At 45.8% G+C, this 10,523-nt stretch overlaps 1 long non-coding RNA gene across 1 annotated transcript; it reads right to left on the bottom strand.

The window, feature by feature from the left end:
* Nucleotides 1–6,195: 6,195 nt before the first annotated feature.
* LOC119301246 lies at nucleotides 6,196–8,201 on the bottom strand. Its single transcript, XR_005146994.1, has 6 exons — nucleotides 8,056–8,201; nucleotides 7,852–7,969; nucleotides 6,960–7,760; nucleotides 6,773–6,847; nucleotides 6,483–6,669; nucleotides 6,196–6,375 (listed from the first exon to the last, which is right to left on the bottom strand). It is a non-coding gene; the product is annotated as an uncharacterized LOC119301246 (long non-coding RNA).
* Nucleotides 8,202–10,523: the final 2,322 nt, after the last annotated feature.

Raw genomic sequence — 10,523 nt, 5'->3', positions numbered from 1 at the left:
CGACGGGGACGGGGACAGCCGGGGCGGCGACGTCGACGGGGGCGGCGACGAGGGGCGGGGACGACCGGGGTCCGCGTCGAGGGGCGGGGGCGGCGACATCGACGGGGACGGCGTCGATCGGGGCAGGACGGCGCGACGGAGGGAAGAAACGGAGAGGGAAAGTAAAAAATTTCAACTGTAGCATATATAGATGAACCTTTAGTACCGGTTGGTGCCACGACCCGGTACTAAAGGTCTGTTTTGGCCAGGCCAAGCGGCGGGAAGCGCCCCCCTTTAGTATCGGGTGGTGGCTCCAACCGGTACTAAAGACCCCCTCTTTAGTACCGGTTGGTGCCACGACCCGGTACTAAAGGGGTGCGCTGGCGCAGTGCGGTGCGGCAAGTTTAGTCCCACCTCGCTAGTCGAAGGGCTACCGCACTGGTTTATAAGCCCCAGTGCGGTAGCTCCCTCGAGCTCCTCTCCTAAGCAGGCCTACTGGGCCTACCTGTTCAGTGCTGCCTTGTGGGCCTACTGGGCCTTTGCGGGTCTGCATCCTGGCCCAACAGAAGGTTATGTTTCTAGTCGTATGCAGGCCGCTTTGGCCCAGAAGGCGGGCTTTTTTATTTTCTTAATTTTTTTTCTTTTTTTGTTTTATTTATTTTTGAGTTGTTTTTTGCTGTATTTAGAGTTTCTTTCTGAATATTTTTGCTTTAGGTACAAAAAATTAGAAACTTTCTGTTAGTGCCGGTAGTTTTCAAATTTGAATAGTTTAAATTTTGAATTATTTGAAATTTGTGTGAATCACTAGTTTGTGAATAACTTAACTTTGAAAAAAGATTTTTCAGTGATTCTTTTTTCTTATGTTTAATATTATTGTGTTTTATCATTATATTCAATTTAGTAATGCTTAGGTTATTTAAAAAATGAAATGCCTTTGTAACAGATGAGTTTTCGTCTCAAACCCTGATACTTCAAAAGAGATAGTAAATGCATGAAAGAATTTGTTTGCACATAAAATTTCTTCGCATTTCAAATGCCAAAACACATAACTACCCTAACTATTACAGAGATTCCCTCCTGGGTGTGAAACATAGAAAAAAGTGATGATAGTGAAGCCGATCACATCCCGGATCTTTGGGTGTGAAACTTTTTCTTCGTGTGTGTCCCTTTGCACCGTAGACATGGAAAATCTTCATCATTTAACTGGATGCTCGGGTCAATATTCACTGCGAATGGAGCAATTTCATCAAACTTTTCATAATCTTCTAACATGTCTGTCTTGTCATCCACTCCCACGATGTTTCTTTTCCCTGAAAAAACTATGTGGCGCTTTGGCTCGTCGTATGATCCATTCGCTTCCTTATCTTTTCTTTTTCTCGGCCTGGTAGACATGTCTTTCACATAAAAAACCTGCGCCACATCATTGGCTAGGACGAATGGTTCTTCTGCATACGCAAGATTGTTGAGATCCATTGTTGTCATTCCGTACTGCGGGTCTTCCGTTACCCCGCCTCGTGTCATATTGACCCATTTGCACCGAAACAAAGGGACCTTCAAACCACCTGCATAGTTAAGTTCCCATATGTCCTCTATGTAACCATAATATATTTCCTTTCCCGTGTTGGTTGTTGCATCAAAGCGGACACCACTGTTTTGGTTGGTGCTCTTCTTATCTTGGGCGATCGTGTAAAATGTATTCCCATTTATCTCGTACCCTTTGAAAGTCATTATATTCGAAGATGGTAACTAAGACAGCGAGTATAGATCATCTTCAATATTGCCATCGTGCATGTCACGTTTCTGCAACCAATCGGCAAAAGTCCTCGTTTGTTCACGTGTAATCCAGTCGTCAGACTTCTCCGGGTGTTTGGAGTGTAGAAAATTCTTGTGTTCCTCCATATACTGAGCCACCAAGGCGGAATTCTGTAGAACTATGTAGTGTGCTTCAGTGAGAGAATGCTCGTCCATACATATTATTTGATCCCCTCCTAGCGTGCCTTTTCCATCCAGTCTGCCCTTATGCCGCGATTAAGGAACACCAATCGGCTTAAGGTCAGGAATAAAGTCAATACAAAACTCAATGACCTCCTCATTTTCATGGACCTTCGCGATGCTTCCTTCTGGCCTAGCACGGTTATGAACATATTTCTTCAAGACTCCCATGAACCTCTCAAAGGGGAACATATTGTGTAGAAATACAGGACCCAAAACGTTAATCTCTTTGCAAAGGTGAACTAGGACGTGCGTCAGGATACTGAAGAAGGATGGTGGGAACACCAACTCAAAACTAACAAGACATTGCACCAAATCATCCTGTAACCTTGGTATGATTTCTAGATCGATTACCTTCTGAGAGATGGCATTGAGGAATGCACATAGCTTCACAATGGCTAATCGAACGTTTTCCGGTAGAAGCCCCCTCAATGCAACCGGAAGCAGTTGCGTCATAATCACGTGGCAGTCATGAGACTTTAGGTTCTGGAACTTTTTCTCTGCCATATTTATTATTCCCTTTATATTCGACGAGAAGCCAGACTGTACCTTCATGCTGAGCAGGCATTCAAAGAAGATTTCCTTCTCTTCTTTGGTAAGAGCGTAGCTGGCCTGACCCTGATGTATGTCGTCTTTTCCGTGCATACGTTGCTGGTCCTGCCGTGCCTCTGGTGTATCTTTTGTCTTCTCATACACGCTCAAGAAGCCAAGCAGGGTCACACAAAGATTTTTCGTCACGTGCATCACGTCGATTGCGGAGCGGACCTCTAGGTCTTTCCAATAGGGCAGGTCCCAAAATATAGATTTCTTCTTCCACATGGGCGCGCGTCCGTCAGCGTCCTTCGGAACAGGTTGTCCGCCAGGACCCTTTCCAAAGGTTACCTTCAAATCCTTGACCATATCATGTACATCAGCACCAGTATGGTGGCGAGGCTTTGTCCGGTGATCCGCCTCACCTTTGAAATGCTTGCCTTTCTTTCTTATGGGATGCCTGCTCAGAAGAAATCGACGATGTCCCAGGTACACATTCTTCCTACAACTCTCCAAATATATACTGTCAGTATCATCCAAACAGTGCGTGCATCCGCGATATCCCTTGTTTGTCTATCCTGAAAGGTTACTGAGAGCAGGCCAATCATTGGTGGTCACGAATAGCAACGCCTTTAGGTCAAATTCTTCCTGTCCGTGCTCATCCCACGCACGTACACCTGTTCCATTCCACAGTTGTAATAGTTCTTCAACTAATGGCCTTAGGTACACATCAATGTCGTTGCCGGGTTGCTTAGGGCCTTGGATGAGCACTGGCATCATAATGAACTTCCGCTTCATGCACAACCAAGGAGGAAGGTTATACAAACATAGAGTCACAGTCCACGTGCTATGGTTGCTGCTCTGCTCCCCAAAAGGATTAATGCCATCTGCGCTTAGACCAAACCATACGTTCCTTGGGTCACCTGCAAACTCCTCCCTGTACTTTCTCTCGATTTTTCTCCACTGCGAACCGTCAGCGGGTACTCTCAACTTTCCGTCTTTCTTGGTATTCTCTGTGCCACCGCATCGCCTTCGCATGCTCTTTGTTTTGGAACAAACGTTTCAATCGTGGTATTATAGGAGCATATCACATCACCTTGGCAGGAATCTTCTTCCTGGGGCGCTCGCCCTCGACATCACCAGGGTCATCGCGACTGATCTTATAACGCAATGCACCACATACTGGGCAAGCGTTCAAATCCTTGTACGCACCACGGTAGAGGATGCAGTCATTAGGGCATGCATGTATCTTATGCACCTCTAACCCTAGAGGGCAGACAACCTTCTTTGCTTCATACGTACTCTCGGGCAATTCGTTGTCCTTTGGAAGCATATTCTTTATCATTACCAGCAACTTTCCAAATCCCTTGTCAGATACACCATTCTCTGCCTTCCATTACAACAATTCCAGTGTGGTGCCCAACTTTTTTTGTCAGCATCGCAATTCGGGTACAACAATTTCTTGTGATCCTCTAACATGCGCTGCAACTTCTTCCTCTCCAAATCACATGCGCAGTTTCTCTTTGTATCGACAATGGCCTGACCTAGATCATCAGCGGGCTCATCTGATGCCTCTTCTTTAGCTTGTTCCCGCATTGCCGGCTCAGCTTCTTCCTCCATTGTTGTATCATCGTATTCAGGGAACCCATGGCCAGGATAGATGTTGTCGTCTCTTCTTCTTCATTGTCTTCCATCATAACCCCTCTTTCTCCGTGCTTGGTCTAAACATTATAGTGGGGAATGAAACCGGACTCAAATAGGTGGACGTGAATGGTTTTTGATGTAGAGTAATTGCGACCATTCTTACAGCCAGCACATGGACAAGGCATAAAACCACCCGCCCGCTTGTTTGCCTCAGCGGCAAGCAGAAAAGTATGCACGCCATTAATGAACCCGGGAGAGCATCGGTCATCATACATCTATTGTCGGCTCATATCTTCATTATACACAACACCGAATAGACCAAATTAATACAAGTTCGTACATAAAGTTCATACATAAAGTTCATATACAACACTTAATTAAATGCAACATACAAATAACTCTCTAGCTAAAGAATTTAAATGCAACAACAAATGCGATCAAGATCACAACTAAGGTAACAATTGATCCAACAACATAATGATACCAAGCCACACTATCAATGGCATATTTTCTAATCTTTCTAATCTTCAACCTCATTTTCTCCATCTTGATCTTGTGATCATCGACGACACCGGCAACATGCAACTCCAATTTCATCTTCTCCCCCTCAATCCTTTTCAGTTTTTCTTTCAAATACTCGTTTTCTCTTTCAACTAAATTTAACCTCTCGACAATAGGGTCGGTTAGAACTTCCGGTTCACATACCTCCTAGATAAAAATATCTATGTCAACTTGATGGGCATAATTTGTCATAAACACGAAATGCAACAACTAGTTTTAAAAGAGAATATACCACATCCGAATCATAACAAGGACGAGGGCCGACGGGGACGGATATCAAAACCATGGCACTATGTATAACAAACAACGTACGGGTAAGACAATTATACGAGTAACTATATATTCAAATCACACAAACATCAATTTGGTAATGTAAAACATTCATGAATAAGAGCCTCACCACAAGGTGGTGCCGGCGACGGGACGGTGCGGGCGATCGACGGTGGTTACGACGGAGATTTAGAAGGCACTAAGTAAACCACACCTACATATGCAAACTAAGTGTTATTTTTGACCTCTAATTGCATATAAATCAAATACTAGCAAATATAATTCCTCCCAAATTAATCACTATTCAAAGCATTGCAAGAGCTAATCTAGCGATGAGAGTTGAAAGGACAAAGTTGCTAACCTTTGTGATCATTTGAATGGATGGGGGCCTTCAGAGGAAGTGAGGGGAAAGGGGAAGAACAGAGTGGCTCGGGTGGACGAATGGTTTATGTACGTCAACCTTTAGTACAAACCGGTACTAAAGGTGCTGGAAAGGCCCAGACTGACAACATCCTGCCACCACTCTCTTTAGTACCGGTTCGTGCCACGAACCGGTGCTAACGGTTCGCCACGAAACGGTACTAATGAGAGTGGCCGGCTAGCCGTTGGAACCGGCACTAATGGACACATTAGTGCCGCCTCAAAATCAAACCGACACTAATGTGTCTCATATTTGCCCCTTTTTCTACTAGTGAGACAAGATGAGGCAAGTCTGCAAAGTGGAGAGACTCATCAAATTCCTTAGCCATTCTAGTGTCCTAGGTATGGTAGAAACAAATTGCAGTAAGAGAGATCGATGTAGGTTAGTTTAGTACAATTACCTAGGGATGTTGGGATAGATCCGTTCAGGTCATTGTAACTTAGGTTCAGATATAGAAGATGAGGCAAATCCGCAAAGTGGAGAGGCTCATCAAATTCCTTAGTCTTCCTATTGTTCTAGGCAAGGTAGAAACAAATTGTAGCAAGAGAGATCGATGGAGGTTAGTTTAGTACTCCCTCATGTCCTTTTTACTTTGCATATTAGATTTTTCTAAAGTCAAACTTTACAAAGTTTGACCAAATTTATATTTAAAAGTATCATCATCTACAATACAAAATATATATAATGTGAAACTACATTTCACAATGAATCTAACAATATTGATTTGACATTGTGAATGTTGATACTTTTTCCCATAAGTTTGGTCAAAGTAGAGATACTTTGACTTTAGCAAAATTTATATGCAAACTAAAAAGGACCAGAGGGGGTAAAATTACCAAGGGATGTTGGGATAGATCCATTCAGGCCATTGTTGGATAGATCCAGGTGTGTGAGCTCAGCAAGAGCAACAATGCTTGATGGGATTGAACCCCATAGATAGTTGTTGCTGAGGTTCAGATAGATAAGATGTGACAAGTCTGCAAAGAGGAGAGGCTCATTAAATTCCTTGGCATTCCTATTGTAATAGGCATGACACATAACAAATTGTATGATAGACCGTGGGAGGTTAGTTTTGCACAATTACCTTCGAAAGGTGGGATGGATCCATCAAGATTGTTGGTGGACAGATCCAAAAGAGAGCTTTGCAAGAGCGCCAATGCTTGATGGGATTAGGCCCAAAAGAGAGAGCTTTGCAAGAGCGCCAATGCTTGATGGGATTAGGCCCGAGAGAGAGTTGCCACGGAGGTCCAGATAGACAAGATGAGGTAAGTCTGCAAAGTGGAGAGGCTCATCAAATTTCCTAATGTTCCTACTGTACTAGACATGGTAGAAACAAATTATAGTAAAAGAGCTCGATGTATGTTAGTTTAGTACATTTATCTAGGGATGTTGGGATAGATCCGTTCAGGTCGTTGTAACTGAGGTCCAGATACACACGATGGGGCAAGTCTGCAAAAATGTGGAGAGGCTCATCAAATTCCCTAGTCTTCCTACTATACTAGGCATGGTAGAAACAAATTGTAGTAAGAAAGATCGATGGAGGTTAGTTTAGCACAATTACCTAGGGATGCTGGGATAGATCCGTCCAGGTTATTGGCGGAAAGATCCAAGTGAGTGAGCTCGGCAAGAGCACCAATGCTTGATGGGATTGAGCCCGAGAAATAGTTGTCACTGAGGTTCAGAAAGACAAGATGGGGCAAGTCTGAAAAGTGAAGCCTGTCCAACCTGCCAAAAAGGCCATCCTCCACAAGCGAAATGTTGGACACAACTAGGGCAGCATCACCGTGGTCACCGCCACGAGGCAGCATGGCGTTGCTGCAGGTAATGCTGATCCAGTCACACGGGCTGGTTTCCTTTGTCCATGAGTGGAGAGCATAGGACCAATGACTGCTTAGGTTAGATTTCCATTGGAGAAGCGCCTCTGCCTGCTGATCCAGCGACGAATGTGTGGAATTTGAGGTAAAAGAAAGGCGTGGCAAGGCAAGCAGGAAGAGCAGCAGTTCCAAGGCTAGGAGAAGGCTCATGGTGTGCAGGTGTAGTGTAGCTGAAGCTCGAAAGCACACACATCACATACATGGATATATAGCCCTGATGCCGTGTGTTGTTCAAAATGAAGTGATTGATTGCCAGGCTTGCCTTGTAAACACGCGTACGAGGCGCCTCTGCCTGCCTGCCGATCCATTACATACATTGCCAGGATTACCCAAGGAAACGCGTGTACGAAAGAAAGTCAGATCACTTTCACACAGGCATGCATATGATGTATCATTGACTGAAGAAGAATCTGAAGTCTGAAGCACCGGGTGGCTGTTCATCAGTGACTGAATGAAGAGTCTTGAGAACCGACAGTCCCGAGTACGGTCTGCTGGCCCAGCATATAAACAAGATGTTGAACATTAGTAGCAGATATATTTGACCAGATGCAAGACTTGCAGGCTCTAGATTCATCGAACCTTGCAAACCGCGCCGTGCTAGTGCCGCTAGCACGGGTAGCATTCTCTTCCTGTTCCTTCCTGCAACCCTTCAGAAGTAGGCCATGTGATGTGGGGCGCGAGCGTTGACTGACCGAAGCTGTAATTAGCAATGGATCAACTTATTACGAGAATGCTACTTGACTGAATTAGAGGAATCTGCTACTGCGTAATTGCACTGCTAACCTGCTCTCGTTCCCGACCTCAGCGCCTCCCACCCAATTGGAAATCATCCCCCGGAGCCGGTTGAGAGGGAGGAGGTCGTCGGACAAGGAGAGACGCATCGAGATGAGGCAGCCGGGGGATCTCGCGCACGCGCTGGCGCATCGAGGACAAAGGGGCCCGGCGGCGCTATTCATGGGCGAGGCCGTAGCCCGCAAGGGAAGAAGAGGCATCCTATGGTGAGGGAACTGGGAACCATGTGTGAGGTGCTAGAGTCTCATGGCATGTGGGTCCCTGCTGCAGAGATAATAACTCTATTATCGCACTTGCTATTTTAACAGCTAACTGGAAAAAAAATCTGCAATCAGTAGATTTTGAGCACGTATGATTGAGAGCACCGCCCGAGACCGAGACGGTGCAAGGTGGCTGCGGCGTCCTCGGCCGAGCCAGGACCTTGTCGCGAACGAGGCAAACGTGGCTGGCCCTCCCGTCGCAGGGGAAGGATGAGGGTTGACCGATGCAGGTGAGGGCCTTTTTGTTTTCGCCACCGTTCAGATTAGATAGGCGTTGAGCTCGAGATGGGGACACCATGAGGGACGGGGAGGTGTGAAACAGGAACTCGTCGGGAGGAGTAACAAAAATAATGTTGTGCGGGAGGTGAAGAAAAAGGCCAATCGTTGGATTTCCGGAGGAAATCAATTGAAAGTTAAAATATATATGCAGTCTCTAACTTTATGTGTTGAAATTGTATTTTGTGGCAAGCAAATGTGCAAAATAAAACTGGACAATTTTCTTCATTTACTCTGTTTTACTTCTCCATTTAATCATCCACACTCCCTTCTCACACCTATACTTTTATGTATCATCTAGATCAATCTTTTATTGACATAAGACAGTTACAAATAATCAAATTACCAAGTAAAACCTAGCTAAACAGTCAAATCCACCAGCAAAATTACAACAACAACGACAACAACAACAACAAAGCCTTTAGTCCCAAACAAGTTGGGGTAGGCTAGAGGTGAAACCCATAAGATCTCGCAACCAACTCATGGCTCTGGCACATGGATAGCAAGCTTCCACGCACCACTGTCCATAGCTAGCTCTTTGTCGATACTCCAATCCTTCAGGTCTCTCTTAACGGACTCCTCCCATGTCAAAATCGGTCGACCCCGCCCTCTCTTGACATTCTCCGCACGCTTTAGCCTTCTGCTATGCACTGGAGCTTCTGGAGGCCTACGCTGAATATGCCCAAACCATCTCAAACGATGTTGGACAAGCTTCTCCTCAATTGGTGCTACCCAACTCTATCTCGTATATCATCATTCCGGACTCGATCCTTCCTCGTGTGGCCACACATCCATCTCAACGTACGCATCTCCGCCACACCTAACTGTTGAACATGTCGCCTTTTAGTCGTCCAACACTCCGCGCCATACAACATTGCGGGTCGAACCGCCGTCCTGTAGAACTTGCCTTTTAGCTTTTGTGGCACTCTCTTGTCACAGAGAATGCCAGAAGCTTGGCGCCACTTCATCCATCCGGCTTTGATTCGATGGTTCACATCTTCATCAATACCCCCATCCTCCTGCAACATTGACCCCAAATACCGAAAGGTGTCCTTCCGAGGTACCACCTGGCCATCAAGGCTAACCTCCTCCTCCTCACAGCTAGTAGTACTGAAACCGCACATCATGTACTCGGTTTTAGTTCTACTAAGCCTAAACCCTTTCGATTCCATGGTTTGTCTCCATAACTCTAACTTCCTATTTACCCCCGTCCGACTATCGTCAACTAGCACCACATCATCCGCAAAGAGCATACACCATGGGATATCTCCTTGTATACCCCTTGTGACCTCATCCATCACCAATGCAAAAAGATAAGGGCTCAAAGCTGACCCCTGATGCAGTCCTATCTTAATCGGGAAGTCATCGGTGTCGACATCACTTGTTCGAACACTTGTCACGACATTATTGTACATGTCCTTGATGAGGGTAATGTACTTTGCTGGGACTTTGTGTTTATATCAACTTTCGCTTACACGATGTAGAACCTGTCACATTTAAACCAAATAAATACCATGAGATTGCCAAAGTCCAGTCCCGTTTCTACTGGGCTGGCGATAACGAGAAGCAAAAGTATCGTATGGTCAGTTGGCCGGACATTTGCAAGCCCAGGGATCAAGGAGGCCTTGGCATTATGTGCTCTAAGCGCATGAATATCGCCGTCCTATCCCATTGGCTTTGGCGCATCTCGCAAGGTCACGGTGGCCTCTGGCTCGACATCATCTGGAACAAATACCTGTGCGGACAGCCCCTCGCCTTCTGCCAGAGATCTGGCGGCTCCCAGTTCTGGCAGTCGGTCGTCCAGCTTCTTCCGGTTCTCCGCATCAGGACTGCCATCTCGGTGGGCTCTGGGGCGTCGACTTTGTTCTGGTTTGATCGTTGGGCCGGCGACGCCCCCTTCGTGGTGCGCTTTTCCGGCATCTT

The sequence above is a fragment of the Triticum dicoccoides genome, chromosome 1B (genome assembly GCF_002162155.2).
Source record: "Triticum dicoccoides isolate Atlit2015 ecotype Zavitan chromosome 1B, WEW_v2.0, whole genome shotgun sequence".
Taxonomy (NCBI): domain Eukaryota; kingdom Viridiplantae; phylum Streptophyta; class Magnoliopsida; order Poales; family Poaceae; genus Triticum; species Triticum dicoccoides.
Note: the sequence above shows the minus strand (reverse complement) of the source record. Positions and strands in the feature narration are given on the sequence as shown.